Source organism: Cydia pomonella, chromosome 3 (genome assembly GCF_033807575.1).
Source record: "Cydia pomonella isolate Wapato2018A chromosome 3, ilCydPomo1, whole genome shotgun sequence".
Lineage (NCBI taxonomy): Eukaryota > Metazoa > Arthropoda > Insecta > Lepidoptera > Tortricidae > Cydia > Cydia pomonella.
This window is the reverse complement of record NC_084705.1, coordinates 31738821-31762400: the sequence shown is the minus strand read 5'-3', so window position 1 is coordinate 31762400 and position 23580 is coordinate 31738821. Positions and strand designations below refer to the sequence as shown.

At 36.2% G+C, this 23580-nt stretch overlaps 1 protein-coding gene across 6 annotated transcripts in view; it reads left to right on the top strand.

The window, feature by feature from the left end:
• LOC133516567 (protein madd-4) overlaps positions 1–23580 on the top strand; it is a 651682-nt gene that overhangs the window by 435053 nt on the left and 193049 nt on the right. The window lies entirely within an intron of this gene.

Sequence of the window (23580 nt, the reverse complement as noted above, 5' to 3'; positions counted from 1 at the left end):
AACAACAAGGGAATTGCAATAGAATTATATTTAATACAGCTTATTGCGTTCAGTACAAATCAAAAGAAAGCCTAGAGGACTTTAAAAGCTATCCCCATTTGACCCCCATTAACCCGCGAACTAGGAACAGATTTCCACGAACAATAGCTGTCGTTCCTTAACTCACAAACGAGCGGTTGCTGATTTATACGAGGGTTCATTACATATGGCTCATAAACACTTTCCAAGGCCTACGATTTACATTATATTCAACTAAAATTAATGCTTTTGCAGAAGATTCGTTGAAGCGATCCTTTTGGGCTTATTTCTGGCTGTGAACGGATTTAGTGTGATATGATGATGATAGAACTTGATTAGTTACCTAACACATTTACCACTGAGCTACGGTCGTAGCGCTACGTCGTAGCCGATAACAGGGATTTCCCGGTACGTAGAGGCAAAACGGCAATGTGTCGTGATTAGCGCTGAATGGGTTAAGAAAGGAATAGTTATTTGTTTTACAAGGGGGCAAAGTTGTTGTTTAACCGCTCGTGCTAATATTGATACCCGAGCAAGCGAAAGATTCCAAAATAGAACCACGAGCGTAGACACAAAATTTTTCACCACACCAACACGAGGAAACTACTAACTATGAAATACCAGAAAATTTAAATGAAATCAAATCCAAATGAACGTAATAAAAAATAATCATTCAGAATCATCATTTAAAAGTCAATTCTACTAGCTAACATAAGGAAACAACTCAAAATTTTACCAGTTGGTGTGGTGAAAAGAAAATTGTGTATTCGGGTCGTATTAAAAACATAAAATAACAAGTTAACACCGTCACGAAATGGAACCACATTTACATAATGCCGGTTTTATAATGACTTATTAAATTAATTTCACTGGACGAGCAATACAAATATAATAAGCCTGTAAGAATATGAAATTAAATGGAAATTCTTTATTTCAAGCAACTAGTTGTCCATAGCAATAAAACTTTTTAACAAAAAATAAAACCGTCTTCAAGAATTACCAAAAGCGCCATAGGTACATGCTATAAAATTTGAAGAGTTCCCTCGATTTCTTCAAGATCCCATCATCAGACCCCGACTTGCTGCCAACGGGACCATCACGGGGTTCTACCCGTTCGATTAAAAAAAAATTTGAAAATCGGTTCACGATTCTCGGAGATATGAGATATCGAGTAACATACATACAAAAAAAAAAACAGTCGAATTGAAAACTTCCTCCTTTTTTGAAGTCGGTTAAAAATACATTAAATAAGTAAGATGCGTAAAATATAAGATCATTTCGTGCTTCGAATTTAACAGGTTAACGAGATGTCGCTGTACAGCTCCATACATTTTGTCGAAAGTTGACGTTTCACAATTCAGTGACCGCAAAATATATGGCACAGTACAACGCCATCTGTTATGGATGTCAAACCAAGGGACACGTTTTTTTCTTAGACTTTACATCTCTATTACAATCAATTGGGTACTTGACACATGTTGAATATAATAACAAAATTTAGTTTAATGGATAGAAAATGAGCCATCCATTATAAAAAAGAGGAATTGAAATTTTTTTATTGAGATCATAAAAAAATACAAGGGTCCAAAGTCTCTAAATATTTTTTTTTGTCTTTCAATAATAGAAAAGAAAATAGTACCATTTGATTCCTTACAGTTTATTAAAAAATAAATTGTATGACAACTATACACATAAACGCAATATTTCAGGGTCAAAATGGCAATTTCCTTGATCTTCAATACATTTAGCACAGACTTATGTGATGTGACGTCACATCACATTATCATTTTTTTAGAGGCGTTTCAATCGTCGAGTGCGAGCGTCAGACTTAAACTCTCATTTCTGACCTTTGTGTTGCTTAAATGCCATGAGTCCTATATAGACATTTGATCCTCAGGAAAATCGAGATCGTTTGACATTATTTACAAAAAACTGACAAGTAGCCACTTATCGTTGCCCATAGACAAATAGTTAAATACGTACTACTAGCATACATTTTATAAAAAATATATCTTAAAACTACAAAACACACTTTGCGATGCATTGTGCAACATACGTTCATATATATTAAATGAAAATAGTAACACATGGTTCAAATTTCAAAAACTCATCGCATGACTACTTCTTCACCTGTAAATTATAGAGGTATAAATAAAAAATATATAAATACATATACATATCAGGGGATGGCGCAGGATGGGGCAGAGTGGCGCTCTCTTGTGTCAGAGGCCAAGATCCTGTTTGGGTCACTGAGCCAGTGAAGAAGAAGAAAATGACATATCAGGGGACATCTTACACAGATCAACTTACCCCCAAAATAAGCAAAACTTGTATGGATATAAACATACTTATACAGATAAATACACAGGTACTTATATAAATAGAAAACACCCATGACTCAGGAACAAATATCTGTGTTCATCACACAATTAAATGCCCTTACCGGGATTCGAACCCGGAACCATCAGCTTCAAAGGCAGGGTCACTATACTAGGCCAGACCGGTCGTCGATATAAATCTACTGTTCAGTCAGACTTACTTTTGTTTAGAATTTGGTACCTTTGTAACGAAGGCTAATTTGTTTTCTTAACATAAGATAATGATTATTTGATTATATTTTACGGCAAGTCGATAACTGGTGGGAAACGGCACATGATCGAGACAACTGGCGTGTACTCGTGTCGGAGGCCAAGACTCATGTTAGGTCGCTTAAACAGATAAATACACAGATACCTATATAAATAGAAACCACCGAGGACACAGGAACAAATATCTGTGCCCTTACCGGGATTCGCACTCACCTCACCTGTTAGTGTTTGATGCTTTCGCATTTTCTCAAAGTTAGCTGGAAGAGATCCCTTTTAGGGATAAGTTCGCCTTTGTACACAATTTTTTTTTTGTTTTGTATTGTCTATTTTATGTTAACCTGTTAACATGTGCAATAAAGTGACTTTTTTTTTATACTACGTCGGTGGCAAACAAGCATACGGCCTGCCTGATGGTAAGCAGTCTCCGTAGCCTATGTACACCTGCAACTCCAGAGGAGTTACATGCGCGTTGCCGACCCTAACCCCACCCCCCTCGTTGAGCTCTGGCAACCTTACTCACCGGCAGGAACACAACACTATGAGTAGGGTCAAGTGTTATTACATACATACATACATACATACATCCAAAATTTACGGAATAATCAGATAAAACGAATTAACATAACACTGTTTGAGTGATTTCAACTTGTGAATAACTAATGCGCTTAATTGGAGCGCGATTTCGTTAGCGTAATGGGAGATGAGTAAAGAAATATGCAGAGTAACAGCTTTATAAAAATCCACTCAGCTGTGACGAATGCAGTGTCAAATGGCGATGGCGGTTCTGCATTGGTTTGGACAGTCACTATAATATTTTTCATATAGCTTGGGTAGCTGTCACAGGACAGCTGTCATCTCAATACAATTTCTCACCTTAAAATAAATTGTAATTTGTAAAGCTATGTGAAAAATATTATAGTGTAAAGATCAGCAGCGCTGCTGAAATCAAGGTGTTGAAGGGCTCTGAAGCTCTCAAGAGTGAATCTCAATATTCTCGAGGTACTTGCCGAGGCCAGATAAACGTTGTCCAAAATAGACGTTCTATTCCCCTTTTATGCTTTTTTGCTAATTTAACATTAAAATATATAAAATGGTATAGAACCACGACGATTGGGTACATTTTCGACAATTTTTATGTTGTGTCAGCATTGAAAATTGTCACTATAACTGTCACTCTGTTCCGTTTCGTGCCTCCCATAGTTATGCCAATTACAACGTGGTAATTATCTAGACTTTTTGATATTAATTTATAAACTATATTTTGTAATTAGCAACGGTGAGGTGCATTTCGTATATTTTTTTCTTTCTGTAGGATTCGTTTTACGTAATTTAAGCGTGCCAAAATTATCGAAGCAGTCGAGTTGCTTATTATGATCTACACATGCTTTAATATCATCATAATAATATATGTGTTCAACTGTTCAGGTCATTTTGGATAAGTACTTCGTCCTCTAAAGTTGACTGTAAGTACATTTACTCATTTAAAACTTGAACAGTATCGTTAAATTACATGCACGTGTTTTTAATTGGTCAAGTTATAAGCTTATATGTAGTACAATCATAAAAAAGCGCTGGTGGCCTAGCGGTAGGAGCGTGCGACTTGAAATCCGGAGGTCGCGGGTTCAAACCCCGGCTCGTACCAATGAGTTTTTCGGAACTTATGTACGAAATATCATTCGATATTTACCAGTCGCTTTTCGGTGAAGGAAAACATCATGAGGAAACCGGACTAATCCCAACAAGGCCTAGTTTACCCTCTGGGTTGGAAGGTCAGATGGCAGTCGCTTTCGTAAAAACTAGTGCCTACGCCAAATCTTGGGATTAGTTGTCAAGCGGACCCCAGGCCCCCATGAGCCGTGGTAAAATGCCGGGACAACGCGAGGAAGAAAGAAAGATGTAGTACAATCATGGTTTTTTTCTATACCAACACGGAGATAACAACCATCTAGTATCGACGTCTAAAGACGCTTGAAACTCTGATTATCTATATATCTACTCACTCACGAGCAAAGAAACGGAATCACTTCACATGTATGCCGATACGACCTTCAAACCTTCAATAAAAGAGCGTACTCCCACCTTAAATGCCGGCAACGCACTTACAATCCCTCCGGTGTTGCAGGTGTCCATGGACGGCGGTAATCGCTTACCACCAGGTGATCCGTCTGCTCGTTTGCCTCCTGTATCATAAAAAAATGTAAGGCCTAATTAATTATTGGTGATTAATATTTTTTCTAATTTTCACGCCATCCTGAAGAACATAGTCAAATGAAAGCTGTTATTGTAACCTATTGAACAACTTTAAAACTTTATGACTTTAAGGTTTTCCGACTAAAGAATCCTCGTTTTCTAAGAATAAAAAATAACGATTGGGAAAAAATGTAGTAATTTATGGCGAAATTTGATCGCCCTGATCTGTTACTCTGAGATTTTTTATTCCTTAAAAAAAGACATATTGTAACAAAAGTACCAGAAAGAAAGTTTACTTGCGTGAATTTAATCATCCTTGCCAAATGTTGTCTCTTATAATAACAATTAATTTATTCCCGCAAGCACCGTAATATTGCACCAAGCGGCAACGTCGCGTCTATTTCCCACTATTACCGAGCTATTTCACTTACCGTAAATGTTATGTTGGCACTAACTGCTATAACTTAGATTAAATTGCTAGCTCTATTATACAAATTAACGTCCTTATTAAACTTAGCTACCACTTACAAACCTCTGTTAATTCGTCTATTGTAACAAATAGAAACGTCAAAATGACGGTTACGGACAAACGATAATCCACAGTTTGTTAGATTTGACAGACGCGTATGAATGACGCTATTACATTTTACTTAAGAGGGTATCGTGCGCACAGTGGCGCCACTTCGAGGGGATTGTGTTTTCTAATAAAACAATATATTTTGGCAAAATTTAGCACGGGTAAGTTGTAGTCCTATCAATTCCGCCAGTTTTAGTCTTTGTTATTTAGTTTAGTTTTTCTTATTTTTTACTAATTTTACTAAACGAAAAATACTGGCCACTACGTTCCGTTTTGTAAAAAACGTAAAAAGTAAGAAAAACTAACCTATTGTCGTCAAGCTCACCATACTTATTAACCTATCGAATGAGCTAATGCTTTTACGGATACTGCAAAGCGATATGTAAATGTACTACATACCTATACGAGGCCTGGATGTTAGTGAGATGACGATATGAGTTGTGCTGGTGTCCGACTTTATTACCTACATGTAACATGAGTATCACATGATTATCCACCTGGTTTCTTGAGCTTAATAGTCGCCTCCAAACCTCCCCTTATAGCGACCCCATTCCTCACACAAAGTTTACCTTAAGTTCATATTAGCCTCACTGGATCACTGTTCACTCTGAGTACTGATAACGTTGGTCACAATATACCAGAGACACATCATTATTCTAATAACACCATAAGAACGTTCTTGACTTGATCTAAAAGCAAATATCACTGCCCCGTCGATCTGTTCGCACACAACCTCCTTTTTCCTACTGTCGTTCTCATCTACCCTCTCAACTTCCCTCAAAAAATCCCAATAATCTAGAAGCGGTTACTTAAGTTAAACGTGACTACTAGCGCCATCTACTCCATGACGTTGGCAAATATTAGCTGGTTCACAATACGTTCGCGACAACTATATCACAAAATTAAAAGTGGCGCCACTGTGCGCACGATACCCTTTTAAACGAGCGGTAGTTTTGTGTTATAAACGTATCGTGAAACGCGATGCTAAAGGGCACGGTTTTTCTAAGACTTCTCTATTACAATCAAGTCTCTTTGGCGGCAACGTCGCGTTTTTCACCCATTGCAACTACCCTATTTCACTTACCGTACCTAATTGTTATGTTGGTAACTGCAATAATCTCTGGTAATGGCCAGTTTGCCTTCTAATGGATAAATAGCCTATAAATAAATAGTTAGCTAATAGTTACTATACTTATCAATATAAGTATAGTAGTTTCACTAATGAAACCGTGAATCATTCAAAACTGTTAATATAAATATTTATAAACTCTGTACGAATTGGAAACATTTACTTAAATGTCTAACTAAAGTCACAAAATGAAATAAACAGCAGACATAAAACGAGACTCATTTAAAATTAATTCATCTTCTTTCAAGAACATTTATTCATTTTCTAAAGCCCACCTGCCTCAGATTGAAGCTGTCACTCGCAATCTTAAATTTCCAATGATTTCGTTTTACATTAAAAATTAGCTTATAAAATGCCGAAAGCAGAATTTACTTTCTTTACGTCAATACCGTTTAATATTCATACAGATGCCATCAATTCAATATTAGGAGCCGCGCTTATAAAGTAATTTGTTTTACATAAAGCTATTCCATTTATTGCCTGAACGGTTTGACAAATTGACAGTATGTCAGGTGATCTGAGTGGGATTGGCGTTGACAGATTTATTATGTGGTGAATTGGTGATATTATTGTCTTGAGTTATATTAGGCGTTTTGCATTTTTATTTTAATGCCAGTAACTGTCTTTTTTGGGATTTATTTTGTTATGTTTCTTTCTTTTTATGTTAGTTTAGTTTTGTTAGTTTAAGATAACGTGGCAGAAGGGTTTCACCTAAATGCAGCTCGATTATTAAGAGGAGGCATAAAAGGTTAAAGTTGGCTCTATAGACAAAATCACGACACGTCTAAACTTTTTTTTATTTTCATACCACCACCGTGCATTCCGTCCTAATATTCGGCGGCGCGCCAAATCTTTTGTTTTCTTCTATTTTCTTTACATCACGCTCTCTCTTAATATAGACAATAAGAAGCATTTGAAAGCCTATTTCAAGCATTTCTTATTTTAAACTTAGACAATAGAAAAACCTTTTATCTGCTTTAATGGCTTCCCGCGTCGAACACTTTCCATCCTACTTCTGATGTCGGGGAAGCGGAATGTTTCATTGAATAAGATATTGATTTATTAAACAAACCTTATCTGTACTGTCGCAGATAGAATGGGGTAAGCGAAATCACAATTTTTATAAGCTTTGATTAGGTTTATAACCTTTACATAGATTTTCTGCAAATGGATAATTGTTAATCAGTGATTGTTACTACTAATATACTATCTAGCCAGTCTATGTATGTTACGCATATAGTGCTTGTAATGGTTATGTGAATCCATATCATCACCTTCCGAGAGTGGTCCCAAGTTTTTTTTTTTTTTTTTTTTTCTTAATACTACGTCTGTGGCAAACAAGCATACGGCCCACCTGATGGTAAGCAGTCTCCGTTGCCTATGTACGCCTGCAACTCCAGAGGACCCTAAACCCGCCCCCCCCCCCCCCTAGTTGAGCTCTGGCAAGGTTGAGTTTTCATGGTGGTTCGACACCTTTTCTCGGTATTAAAATTACGAGTATAACCCAAGACGGACGAAGATAGTTTTTCATATTTTACTGTTATTTAGTTCTACTGTTACTTGTGGAATGAGCTACCTTCTAATTTTCTAAGCTAATTTCTTCATAGGGTTCTTCAAGAAGCATGTATTTAGGGTTCTCAAAGGTTTGCAACGCATAAGTGGCTCCTAGGAAGTTGCTTATGTCCATGGGCGGCGATGACTGTTTCCCATTAAGCGGCTCGTCTGCTCGTTAGCTGTCTATTACATAATAAACTGGCCAAGTGCGAGTCGGCCTCCGTACAAAAATTTACGGTTTTCGCAATTTTTCCTTCATCATGTGCTAAAAGGCGTTGCTTCGTACCAAATTTTAAGATTCTAAGTTCACGGGAAGTACCCTGTAGGTTTTGATATATATTGCGAATGTCAAAAATTTGTGGCATAAACGGCTGTATCTTTTGATTGCGTTGGCTTAGAAGTTTGATTTTTTCACAACTCCAAGGAACAGTAGATCTGAGTATTTGATACAAATTCCAGCTTGATACCTCCACGCGTTCCTGAGAAAAAGGGTCGTCATAGACAGACAGACGGACGGACGGACAACAAGGTGATCCAATAAGGGTTCCGTTTTTTCCTTTCGAGGTACGGAGCCCTATAAAAACTGACAAAATATAGTTTTCCAAAGTAAATAAATACTATGAAAGGATGGAGTGCTCTCGCTGAAACTCAACTGTGCCCCCTCGCCGGCAGTGCAAATATTTGATCGCGACTTTGATTTTTATCGGCTATTTTTAAGCCCCGCTTTGAATACGACGCGAATTGCGCTTCGTACTGAGATAAATGTAGCTAAGAAGGAAGATCTGCTGAAGTGTAAAGTGTGAGATTTGTGAGTAAAAGTAAAGGACAATAAGGTATTTACACACAAAAATTTATTTATTTATTCATAAATTACATTCACATTTACCACTATCTGCCAAACTGTAAAACAGTATGTTGGCAGAAAACGTATCTTATACCTTTAAACGAGCAATTCTTGTATATATATTTCTGTGATCTCGGAAACGGCTCTAACGATTTCGCTGAAATTTGGTATATGGGGGTTTTTGGGGGTATACAATCTATCTAGATTAGTCTTATGTTTGGGAAAACGCGTGTTTTCGAGTTTTCATGCGTTTTTCTCTCGACGCAGAATATGGTCGCTAATTTCGTGTTGCCGGCCACTGTCCGTCTGGTCCAGCGGGTTAAGATTAAGACGCGGACTGCTAAACGAGTGTTATGGGTTCGAATCTCGCCCGGTGACTATCTTTTGTTTTTTTTTATATGTTCAAGTTTATATATAATTTTTTAATTTTTATTGTTTTAGACAAGTTTAATTTAGTAAAAAATGTAGTTAAGATTATCACCTATAGACCACCACATTACAATAAATAGTTATAACCGAGCAAAGCTCGGTCGCCCAGGTACTTATCTTTTAACTAAGGAACAGAAAAACATTTAGGTATAGGTATCTTTTGCCTCACAAGTGTCTGCCTGCCCGTTTATGAATGTTATTTATAAACGAATAACGCTTTCTCTCCTACTCCTTCTGAAAGTTCCATAAGACCATCCTGTTCGGTCATCCCACCCTCTTCCACTTTGGTTAAACTTACTTCAAGGTACTAGTAAAAGGAATTGTTGTATTTGACGCCCTCTTTCCGACCGGTTCTTTTAATCTCATACGATTACCTATTTTGCCAGATGACATGTTTGGGCAATAAAAGTAAACGTGTATGTTGACTAAACCTTCAAGAAAGTTATTACAAGATATAAGAAATTTATTGATAAAAGTCAATGTTTTACAGGTCATTTTGAGTTAGGTACATATTCAACTAATACTAGTAGGTACACAGCATTTTTTGGATAAATGTCACTTATTATAAAATAAAAAACATGTTGAAAGCAGAACAAATACATAATCAGTATCCAATAGGTCGCATATGTCTTTCAAGTCATCATGTTATTTATAAGGTAAAACATTAAAAATGTGTTTATATATAAATTACCTAGTTAGGGTTAGTGCACGATTCAACAAATTCGTCGACGCTGTAGCATGCTAAGTCAGCTAACATTGCTTTAATGGCTCCTCTACATGATGGCCCAGCGTAGGCCAGTCCTAGGGACGCATTTATGCGTTAGAGGGAGCAAGTGATATTGCTATCTCATTTCACCGCATAGCTGCGTCCCTTGGACTGGCCTACGCTGGGCCATCGTGTAGAGGAGCCATAAGATTTTGGTCAAACTTTTTATTCGTATTGGTCAATATTTTTGAGCTCGCTGTTTAACGACGAAAAAAACTCTAATTTCGTAATTTCGATATCATAACCACATGATATGTTTTGCGTGTGACCTCAAATCTGGTGCCAGTTCCTATATTATTTGATTTCTCATGCTTTATCCATGTTTAAAGCTCCATGTCTAATAAAACGATTGATATACGCGTTAATTAAGATCACATTGTTTACATTCAATCAGGGTACAATTCGGTCGGTTTAATTCAATTGTTTTTTTTTGTGAGCGTGTGTCAATAGAAGATTTTGCTTTCGGGCCTTTTAGCTACATGTATGCGATTGAACAACAATATAATCAGACTCAGGTTTGCACATTATGATTGGCCATGATACCGAAACTATGAGGTTCCAAGAAATTTTAGCTATCTCAGTTTCTGGTTTTACTTCACTCTACCGTTTAGCTTAAACATTTACAAAGTATATATAGAAAATATTTAAGACCATTTTTTAACAATTATGACCGGGATGCGAGTCCTTCAAGCCGTGCTTATGAACAAATACCTATTTATCCCCATTGGGTACTCAAATCATGTCCTTATCAAGACTCAAACCCAGGACCATCATCTTTACAGCCAGGCATCACTACAAAAGAGGCTGAAGCGAAATACTTTTCTTAACAGTATTTTTATAGTCATAAAGAAAACACTTCCAAGTATAATAAAAATGTCCTTACATTTGTATCTGAAAATCCACATAACAATAACTTTTGGTAACTTTGCTTACTGTTGAGTTGAGGAAATCTTATTGAATGCCAACAGACAATCGGACGAGAGTTTTCTTTATACTTATACAAGTAAAATCTTGGGAAATATTAATACGACACATGTGACATTATTGTAAGTAGGGAAAATATAAATAATCTAGTTTTCTTTGGGACTATTATTCTTTAAGGGGAGGCATAAAGCTAGAAATTAGAAGGAGGCAAATGACAGTGCGCGCCACGCAAATCTTGCGACGGAAGATATGGCCGTCACGCCAGTTTTTACCTGTCTGTTTCAAATTTTACTATATCATTAGCTATTTTATAATAAAATTATACTGATGCTATGGTGTGCAGGGTAACGATATAAAACAGAAAAAAAAGGAAATGAGACATGTTTTCGTGATTTTCCTGTCAAGCCAACTTTGTTTTTTTTTTATGTTTTATTGTAGTCTGCCCTTGCAAATATAATCTCGTTTCCGTGTGATTTTTTTCATGGCATTTGTTCCTAATTAAAATAATGAAAAAACTACAATCTTGCATTTTATTCTCAACCACATGTCAATTTGATATTACACTCCCTATATCCAATTCTATATAACTTAAATAATAACAAAAATCATTAAAAAACTTTTATAAATCACTATTATTACAAAAAACTATTTACCTAACCTAAAGCCCGTCATGTGGCATGCCCTGTCCAAAAGTCCCCATGACACTCGTAGGCTTTATGGCGATGGAGACTTGTTTGACAAGCCGCATCTTAATATGTGCACTTTTTATCTCAAAATGGAGTAAAGAACATTACAAAATGTATATTTTAAATTTTGTTTCTGTGGTCACCCTATATACTCGTAATATGTATATGTGTATTTGTATGTAACTGATACTGTCAGTTACAATTAAATGTTTGGAACACTCAGACCCCGGGTTAAATGTATATTCGCTTAGGATTAGCCTCACACAAACCAGTTTATGTTTGGTCTCTTTACTCAATATTACTACAGTACCCCTAGTGTAACTTTGATCGACATCATAACGTGACGAACGCGTTTGCGTTAAGTCTCATTTTGTATAGGATTTTGAGGTTCCAAAACGTCCCGCTTGGCGCGCTCTTTCGAAATCCAATACAAAATGAGACTAAACGCAAACGCGTACGTCACGTTTGGAATTCGAATTTAGTTACACTAGGGGTACAGGTCTCGACGCCACTTTTACTAGCAGGCCATTTCGAGTTTTTATTTATTAAATCTCATTCCATTTGATACTAATATGATACGAGTACTGATATGATACTGATATAATACTTATCTGTCAGTATCAAAAGTGACGGTTTTGGATTCGAGATTTTGTTATTAGATCCCATTGCATATGATACTGGTATGATACTGATATGATACTGTTATAATTCTGATCTGTCAGTTTCAAAAGTGACGTTTTTGGAATCGAGTTTTAGTTATTAAATCTCATTCCATTTGATACTAATATGATACTGATATATTACTCATACATATGATACTCATCTCTCAGTATCAAAAGTGACGGTTTTGGATTCGAGATTCGGTTATTAGATCTCATTGTATATGATACTGATATGATACTGTTACAATTCTGATCTGCCAGTTTCAAAAGTGACGTTTTTGGAATCGAGTTTTAGTTATTCAATCTCATTCCATATGATATTGGTCAGATGATACTAGTATGATACTGATATGATACTGACATGATACTGATATATTACTGATAAGATACTCATCTGTCGTCAAAAGTGACGGTTTTGGATTCGAGATTTGATTATTAGATCTTATTCCAATATGATATTGATAGAATACTGACCTGTCAGTGTCAAAAGTGACGTTTTTGGTTGAAACTTGACATAATGCGCAATTCACCGAGTCCTCTAAAGGAGATTGGAACCATCTCATGTCGGAATGATGAAATTGGCCTGTTAGTCAAAATCTCGCATTATAAAAGCGAAGGGAATACAGTCTGATACCTGCTTTTTTCGCTTTTTGCACGCTAGGGAGCAAAGTTTTAATTAGTATTTTTTACATCGAAGCAGAAGTTTGGTAAATAAGCTGTCCGTATGCGACAGAGCTGTGTGTTTTAACTGTTTGCTATGGGGTTCCAAGTCCGAAGGGTTATATAACTTTATGTTTGACCAAAGCTTTTAGATTACAGTTACGCAGTTTGGGAGTTAGAAAATGTAATAAAATCTTTAGTAGTTCTCGTAGAAAAATGTTCCACATCGGATAAATAAACGCTTTAATAGTCACACAGTAGTTGGTGACCCAAAAAGCCGCTTCCATACAATATAAATTACGCTATCATTTTAAAAAGACATGAAACTTGGCATGAATAAAGCGAGCAAAAATTGAGTGTAAAAACTTCTAATCACTCTAATTACTTTGTACTTTGTAATAATGAGATCCAATATGTTGCCATTATTGATTAACCTATGTTTTATACATAAAACTTTTATTTCCATACACGTCCAATAATCATCCATGCGGGAAAAATTTCCAGTGCAGTTTTACCGAGCGCCTTCTGTATTACTAATTGTTGCTACAAATACCCGGACTAGGTTTTTTACGCGAGAAAATAATTAAACTACATATTGTACTCCTCACCGCTATACCTTTTGATTATCAACTTTTAAAATTAAAAAATCTTTAGATTTTCTCTTTTTTATACAAATTAAATAAGAGTATTATGTTAAATGTATGCTGTCATCAGTGTATTTGTCACGATTTAAACGTAAGAAAATTATAAAATGCTCTTAGAATAAACTTTAAATGTGTGTGTAAAAAAAATAAAAAGTCATTTTTAAACGTTGCTGAACAAATGTTGGTCAGTGTGAGAAGTACAGTTATTGCTCCCGTTACAGCAAAATTTTATATTTAATTGACAACGTCCTTTTGAAAAGAGAGCGTAATTTCAATTGTATCAATTTTAATTTTATGTTTAAATGATAAGGTGGTGTGACGTCACATCATATCAGTCTGTCCTAAATGTATGGAAGATCAAGGAAATTGCCATTTTGACCCTGAAATATTGCGTGTTTTTCAATAAAATGTAAGGAATCGAATGGTACCATTTTCTTTTCTATTTGTGAAAGACAAAAAAAAAAATTTTTTTTGAGCCTTCGGAGCTTTGTATTTTTTTATAATCACAATATAATTTTTTAAATTCCACTTTTTTATAATGGACGGCTTGTTTTCTCCATTTAACTAAATTTTGTTTTAATATTTAACATGTGTCAAGTACCCAATTACCTTTCAATAAAACTACAAAACCTTTTGTGTGAACTAATTTTAATATAGTAATATTAAAATTACCATTGTAATTTAGCAAATAAAAAACTATGACTATGAATAGATAGCATCAAAAAGCCACTTTTTTTTGAACACGTAAACAAGTACATTCGTTTATTCGTATCGCGGCGGCTAGGTACATGTGCTTGTAAACAGCTCTGTAAATCTAGATTTAGTCATAAGTTTATAACCTAGATGCCAAAGTGCAACATTGGTATAATTCTCGGCCAGCAAAGCCAAGTCACGGACCGAGTCCAGTCAAGAGTAATCTGATTTCAGTGCTACGTGACATTTTGCTCTGAAATTGAAAACAGTTATTTTAAGATTAAATATCAAGTTTAGAATTACAATCTAGATTTGTACCCCTAGTGTAAATTTATTCGATGGCGTAACGTGTACGCGTTTGCGTTAAGTCTCATTTTGTATGGGATTTGAGTTTCCAAAACGTTCCGCTCGGCGCTGTTTCAAAATCCCATACTAACTAAATGAGACTTAACGCAAACGCGTACGTCACGTTACGCCATCGAATAAATGTACACTAGGGGACTGAAGTTAAATGATCTGAACGGTTAAAAGGTTAAAAAAAATCGCATAATAAATAGGACTTACATTGAACTTCGTCCTGTCCTGTAATTATATTAACCCTTTATTACGTAATATAGGTTACGAACAACATAATTACATAACTTTAATCTTCTTAGTATTTTTTCTTTACTTAATTATCAATTATTAAGACAATTGAGCGTAAAACAGACTGAAATCATTAATTAAGACGTTTTGTACAGTCACCGTCAGATATATCGGAGCGGCCAAGGTACTCAAAAATATCTGAACACGCACTCTAACGCCTTGACAATAGAGGCGTGTTCAGATATTTGTGAGCACCTTGGCCGCTCTGATATATCTGATGGCGACTGTACGCTTTAAAAGATTAACGTAGGTACTTTAAATAGACCTAGCAGTCTATTAAATTAAATGTGTATTAAATAAATTATTTAATCATTACAAATTGTCTGCTTAAAATATCAGTATATAACACTAAATAGGCAAGTCATTTTGAAATAATTTGAAATGAACAAAGTTTACATTTTCACAACCAAATTGAACATATATATGAACCGTAATTTTCATCACAATCTTACCAAATTTCATTCCCGCCACCACATTCGTCCTGCAATAACAATTTAACGAATAACAAGATAATGCTCGCAGTAGATTGCTCGCTGTCAATCTAATATTTATGTGGGTTGGTATTTACGATGCGCAACGGATATTGCTATGTCCAGGGAATCGCGGCGTATCTCATCATATTACTGGCCGCAGTAAACGGGTTTAGGGACCGCTTTATACGAGACTGAATCATTTTTGCTTTTTAAATGGAATGGATGTCTTTATTGAGCTGTATTTGGAAATAACGCGGTATTGTTGGTATATTTTATTTGAGACTTATACAGGCTGATTCAGGAGACGTGAGCAGGATCAAGCTTGAGCATTCAGTAAGTTATAAGCAACTGTTTCGTACCAGTATTTGTGAGATTAACGTTCTTTTATTTTTTACTGTTAAAAAAAAAATGTTTTAATTTATTTACGCCATGTATGGTCACCCTTTTTTGTTTTATCCATAACAAGTGACAAATTGAATGTCATCGGAGTCTGGTTACTTTTGAAAAATCGTATCTCACTCAAGTGTGACATTTTGTTTTCTTCATAATCAAATTGCTGTCATAACGGTTAAAGAGGTTTTATCTTTCTTAATTAAGTGTTGTAGGGTGTCCATGATTGTAGATTATCAAATTTGTCCTTCCCAAAAAGTTAAATAACAGAAATAAAGCAAGATTGTTTTACTTAAATATGATGATGAACGGTTCATTAACATTTACTGATTGTGTAGGCTTAGTCCTGCTCACGTCTCATGAATCACCCTGTAGAGGTTTCGTGAGGAAAGCAGATACAATACAATACAAATACTTTTTATTGCACACCTCCATACAGAAACAGTACAAATAATACAACACATAAAGAAGAGGTAAACAACAGGCGGTCTTATCGCTAAAAAGCGATCTCTTCCAGACAACCTTTAGGTAGCGGAATTAAAAAAAAAATGTCAGATACTTATGTGACGACACGTCGCGCCTACGTGATCTTGAACACATATGGTTTGAGACGGTTTTTGTGGAGATATTATAAATATACCACGTTATCTGGATAAAATGTGAAAAAACAACAAATGAGCAAATATTTATCCATTTTGTGAAAACGAAAACTTACCTTACTACAATTAGAGGTACAATTTGAATAACTTAACCCAAGGTGTCGAGCTATGGGGTACGTCAGCAGACTGTGACAGACCGTTTAAACTACAGAAGCGGGCCCTTAGAATAATATCTGGCAAGCCCTACGATCACCCAGCCCAAGCGTTATTTAAGGACCATAAAATCCTCACTCTGCCTTGTATCTTCATATTGATGGCCTGCCAACACGTGAGATCTAATCTGGACCAATACACAACGCGCGGACAGTATCATGGTAGAAATACTCGAGGTGCACACCTGCTACTTGTCCCGCACCGCAGACTCGCTAAAGCTCGAAAGTCACTCGCTGTCCTAGGTGTCAAGATCTATAACACCCTACCTAGTGACATAATTACCTCTGCGAGTGATAAAATATTTAATAATAAACTTAAAAAAATGTTGATTGACCTGTGTTGCTACAGTGTGAATGAATTTATTTTGAGGAAGTGTGAATAACATATAAATTTGAGAATTTAAATAAATAAACATAATAATTGTAATTAAAATTGCAATCAATATAAATTGACCATTGTAATGTACTCGTAATAATATGGTTGACATTGTACAGTATGGTAAAGCAACCGCATTGAATTGACGTGTAAAATCTGTATAATTTTATCAATAAATGTATCTTATCTTATCTTATCTTATCTTAATAACGCAAATTAATTGATCATTCCAGCAGTCTTATAATTAATTTGTTAAGAAAAAGTATTATTCATAGTCAATGATAGAATTACTTATAGGACCAAGGCCCGCCAGGCACAATAAAGCCAATATCAATCATATTTAGTTAATTAGCTTGTTCTTCGAACTTCTCATTATTCGAAAACATAACTTCAGGTTTTCTGAATTATAATCAAACACTAAACTCTACTATACCTAGAAGCGCATGTAATGTGTTAGGGCCTGCCTAACACATTTCGCTAATATTTATTAATTAATTTATCCTTCATTACACAAAAGAAACCCTTAACACACAAAAGGCGGACTCATATCACGTCCAACTAGCTCTAAATATCTAAACACAATTCCAACACAAATAACCTAATTTACCAAATGGTTACATATCGCGCACCGCCCTCCGGAGACCAGGGGTGTCGATTTGGTGAAATTGGCCCGCGGGTCTGTATTGCGTGCCCTGTTTTATTGCCCGATGTTCATTGTATTTCCCTTTGATGGACAACCCTGGTTAATGGTCATTAGTTTTGAAACTACTTGAGTTGAGCCAAATGTAATTGAACGTCGTAATGTTATGATTTCTACTAAAGATAGTAAACTTGTATATTATACAAACGGGACATAAGGGCTCGTCTACACGATGGCCCAGCGTAGGCCAGTCTTAGGTCACGCAGCTATGCAGGGGAATGAGATAGTAATATCACTCACTCCCTCTAACGCATAAATGCGTCCCTTGGACTGACCTGCGCTGGGACATCGTGTAGAGGACTTATAATGGACAGATTTTCTGTCGAGTACCTACCGTGTTTAGGCCACGAGTATTGCTGAGTGGCCTAAGTAAGGTACGAGATTAAAAAGCTAGATTATATCACTATTATATGCTATGAAGAAACGTTTAAGGGTTCCGTACCCAAAGGGTAAAATGGGAACGCATTACTAAAACTCCGCTGTCCGTCCGTCCATCCGTCTGACCGTCTATCACCAGGCTGTATCTCATGAACCGTGATAGACAGTTGAAATTTTCACAGACGATGTATTTATGTTGCCCCTATGACAACAAATACTAAAAAATAGAATAAAATAAATATTTAAGGGAGCTCCCATACAATAAACGTGATTTTTTGCCGTTTTTATTTATAATGGTACGGAACCCTTCGTGCGCGAGTCCGACTCGCACTTGTTTTTTTTTAGTTTTTAAGTAAGGGGATCATATAGGAGATTGCTCGCTTTTTAAATATTGCATATACTAGAAAATTTGGGACGAGTACCACCGTGGCCGGTTGTCTAGTTGTCAAAATTTCACAAGAAATAAAGGAGACTATCATTTTTGTAATGAACAATTTCGATTAGTATACACATAGGTACATTATTTATTTATTTATTTTAAACTTTTCGCACAAAAAAGGTACAAATTGCGAACTTATTGCCTCAATTCAATTCAATTCAATTCAATTCTTTATTCGTTCATCACAGGTACATAAACATAACAGGCACATAAATATACGACCGCATAACCAAAGTTTGGTCCGTTTAGGCTTTAATGCACACACTTTCATAGGTTTTATAAAAAATAGATAATTTTTATTTTTACATATAAAATAATACAGCAAGCAATGTACTCGTATCACTACTTTCTATTTCAAAATGTGGCATTTTATGACGCGACGTCACAACTGTCACATGTGACTATGATGTACAAAATAAATTGCACCTCGAAAAATTCAAATAAAAGTAAAAATTTTTTTTTAATAAAAGCTTTTAATAATCCCTTTCATTTGATACCCATATTGTAGAAGTGCATTAAAAATAACTATTCCGCCATCTTGAATGGTCCGCCATGTTGGATTTAGAATGACGTCACATAATTTGTCATGCATTGCCATCCAAACTAAACGTGTATACAAAATTTCAGCTCAATCGGCTGAAGATATCTGCTTCAAAATTGAGTTGCAAGATTCCACCCGAACAGACATACATACATTGCAACTTAAATAAAAGCTTTTAAAATTAATTTTGCTCTGGTAGTTAAGACTAAATAAATAAAAAAACTTTCAGAATCCTTCTATAGCACTAAAACCTGCGTCTAGTTGACGTTTGCGGTTACATCAAAAATACAAACTGTATAATATTGACATAGAATTGTAATAGGTATTTAACTAAATACATAGAGAAGCGCTGGTGGCCTAGCGGTAAGAGCGTGCGACTTGCAATCCGGAGGTCGCGGGTTCAAACCCCGGCTCGTACCAATGAGTTTTTCGGAACTTATGTACGAAATATCATTTGATATTTACCAGTCGCTTTTCGGTGAAGGAAAACATCGTGAGGAAACCGGACTAATCCCAACAAGGCCTAGTTTATCCTCTGGGTTGGAAGGTCTGATGGCAGTCGCTTTCGTAAAAACTAGTGCCTACGCCAAATCTTGGGATTCGTTGTCAAGCGGACCCCAGGCTCCCATGAGCCGTGGCAAATGCCGGGACAACGCGAGGAAGAAGAAGAAGACATAGAAAAGATTCCTAACTCAGGAAAAATATTTGTAATGAATTAACAAATAAATGTCCTTACCGGGATTCGAACGAGAAACCTCCAGCTCCATAAGCAGGATCACTACCAGGTAGACTAGGACCCATCACATTACATATTAATCCATATTAATTTAAATTGTATTTTTTATTTAATGTGTGTTAGTTATAAGATGTAATGTTTTTACAAGCTTTTATTTACTTTCACCTGACCGTTGTCTGTTTTTAATCAAATCTTGCAAGTTAAATTTAACCCACTTCCCGGTTTCCGATGAAGCTGAAAATCTGCATACATATGTCCACATTTATGTACTTATGTGTTGACGATCAGTTTGGCCTAGTGGGTAGTGACCCCGCCTACGAAGCCGATGGTCCCGGGTTCAAATCCTGGTAAGGGCATTTATTCGTGTGATGAGCATGGATATTTGTTCCTGAGTCATGAGTGTTTTCTATGTATTTAAGTTTTTAATAAATATTTATATATTATATATATCGTTGTCTAAGTACCCTCAACACAAGCCTTATTGAGCTTACTGTGGGACTTAGTCAATTTGTGTAATAATGTCCTATAATATTTATTTATTTATTTATTTATTTTATATGTAAGTCGGGTGACAATACAATATTATGGTACCATCGGGATGATCTGATGATGGAGACAGGAGGTGGCCATAGGAACTCTGTGATAAAACAACGTAACCTAATTGTGTTTGGGGTTTTTAGAATTGTCTCGATGAGTATTAGTTACTTGTGGAAATAAAAGTACAGTCAGCGATAAAAGCTTGTACCAAAAATGAAATTTTTGCCAAAAACTTTTAAAACATGTGTCCCGCCGATTTTCTTGCCGGTCCCATATTGGGATACCCTCCTACAATTTAGGACGGGTTTAAATCTTCTCGGGTCAGAGGTGTAGGGTTAGAGCCGGCGTAGCTTTATTTGACGTTCATAAGCGCATTGTAATATGTCTACTTGGAAAATAAACTATCTTTATTAAATAAATTTAGGTACTGCACAGAACACCAGAAATGAGACGTAACTCAAACGCGCCACTTAAGCGTTAAAATTGCTCAACAAGCATGGCCTGCATGAGGTCATTACGGAGCTCATTAGGGAAGCTGCACTGATTAAGCCGTCGCTTCGTTCTGGATTCGGTTTAATCATGTTTAAAACTGCTTTGACTGGGGTATGACGATTGCTTTAGTACATATTCGACTCGTCAGAATGACAAGCTATTAAGTATTATTTGTTTTTCAACGGGGCAAAGTTGTTGTTTAACCGTTAGTACTAATATTGATACTCGAGCAAGTGAAAGATTCCAAAATTGAACCACGAGCGTAGCGAGTGTATCGAGAAGTGCAATCTTGAGCGTTGCGAGGGCTTCAAGCCAAAAGGGTTAAACAAACTTTGCCTCTGAGTGAAACACAAAATTTTTCATCACAGCAACGCGAGGAAAATACGAACTATGATATATATATTTTTTTTAATACTACGTCGGTGGCCAACAAGCATACGGCCTGCCGGATGGTAAGCAGTCTCCGTAGCCTATGTACACCTGCAACTCCAGAGGCGTTACATGCGCGTTACCGACCCTAACCCCACCCCCCTCGTTGAGCTCTGGCAACCTTACTTACCGGCAGGAACACAACACTATGAGTTAGGGTCAAGTGTTATTTGGCTGCGGTTTTCTGTAAGGTGGAGGTACTTCCCCAGTTGGGCTCTGCTCTAGACCTGGAATGACATCTGCTGTGCTGTGCCCTACCACACAAGGCGAGATGACATTCACATTGCCCATACCTCTCTTTATATAATAAAGATATATAAAAAAAGTCAAAACAAATCAAATCCAAATGAAGGTAATACATAATGATCATTCAAAATCATCATTTTAAAGTAAATTCTACCAGTTAACATATGGAAACAACTCAAAATTTGCATCTGATTACTTTGCCCCACATGTGGATAAAATGCAACTTTCTCATTCGTTTTTGAACAATCAAGAGGGCCTATACTTTAAGTATTTACCTTAATTTTTATTGTACCATTTTATCGTCATAATTTATTTATATATTCATGTTAAATTGCAGCTTTCTAGCGCTAATAATCACGGAGCAAAACCGCGGACGGACAGACGGACAGACAGACCGACATGGCGGAACTATAAGGGTTCCTATTTGACTATGGAACCCTAAAAAAAGACAATTTTACGTCTAGGTTATCCTTGTTCATAACTATTGCAAACTTCAAATCGACAGCGTAATAAGTCCTCGAGATATTTAGTGCTGTGATGGACAAACGGATGGACGGACAGAGTAGCACCATAAGGATTTTTAGGGTTCCGTACTCAAAGGGTAAAACGGGACCCTATTATTAAGACTCTGCTGTCCGTTCCTCTGTCCATCGCAGGCTGTATCTCACGAAACCTTGATAGTTATGCGCGCAGTTGTCATATTCATAGATGATGTATTTTTGTTGCCGCTATAACAAAAAATACTAAAAACAGAATAAAATAATTATTTAAGGGTCTCCCATACAACAAACGTGATTGTGCTCGTACTCGCACTTGGCCAATTTTTTTTTGTACGTATTACGTGTATTTGATGACCGGTTTGGCCTAGTGGGTAGTGACCCTGCCTATGAAGCCGATGGTCCCGGGTTCAAATCCTGGTAAGGGCATTTATTCGTGTGATGAGCATGGATATTTGTTCCTGAGTCATGGGTGTTTTCTATGTATTTAAGTATTTATAAATATTTATATATTATATATATCGTTGTCTAAGTACCCTCAACACAAGCCTTATTGAGCTTACTGTGGGACTTAGTCAATTTGTGTAATAATGTCCTATAATATTTATTTATTTATTGTACGGAAAAAATGGAAAACCTTCTCAAAATCAATTTCAAAAGTTTATAACAAAGTTAACCTACTCACCCATATTTCACAAATTGGTAAATTGAATGCGGGCCGGATGCTGCAAATTCAGCTCGAGAATAATTATATCTCGGTAAGTGAGGGTACGTGATAATACGGACGTGCCAAGAAGCAGGGGAGGGTTGGCACAGGCTAGTGTACTGGTACGAGTTACTAAACTACTGGAACGAATATCTTTTTTATTTTTCTAAGGCAAATGAGCAGACGAATCGCATGATGGTAAGAAATTACCGTTGCCCATGAACATCCGCAACATCAAAGGGTTTGCAACTGCGTAAGGATGAGAGTAAGCTCTTATTTTGAAGGTTTGAAGGTCGTAATTTTGTAAGAGAATTTAATATAAATGAGTGAGCAACTAGTGTAATTACCCGGTCAAGTTTATATTTAATTCAGTTTGAAAATGTTATAATTATTGTGGTAAGTAAGGGTTCATACTTCTATCAATAATGTTAATTCAGCTTGAAAATGTTATAATTATTGTGGTAAGGGTACAGTAGTGATACGAACAAAACGGGGGAGGGTTGTGACGGGTAAGTGTACTGGTACGAGTTACTGTACTTATGTTGATATGTCTACGCGATCAGGTTCATACTTTTGCTAATGCCGCAAATTCAGGACAATAAAGGATATCTCAGTGAATGAGAATAGGTCAAGGAGTGTAGAACTGAAATGAAACATCATACCTCATACAGTCAGCCATTGAGGAATGGGGTACATACATTTATGACGCCAATATTAAGGTGTCTAATGTTTCCGTCGTTTACTTTATACGTAGTTGTAAAATGTTTTTGTAAAACTCTAAACATGAATCACTTTTCACTTTACGCAATACGAGACACTA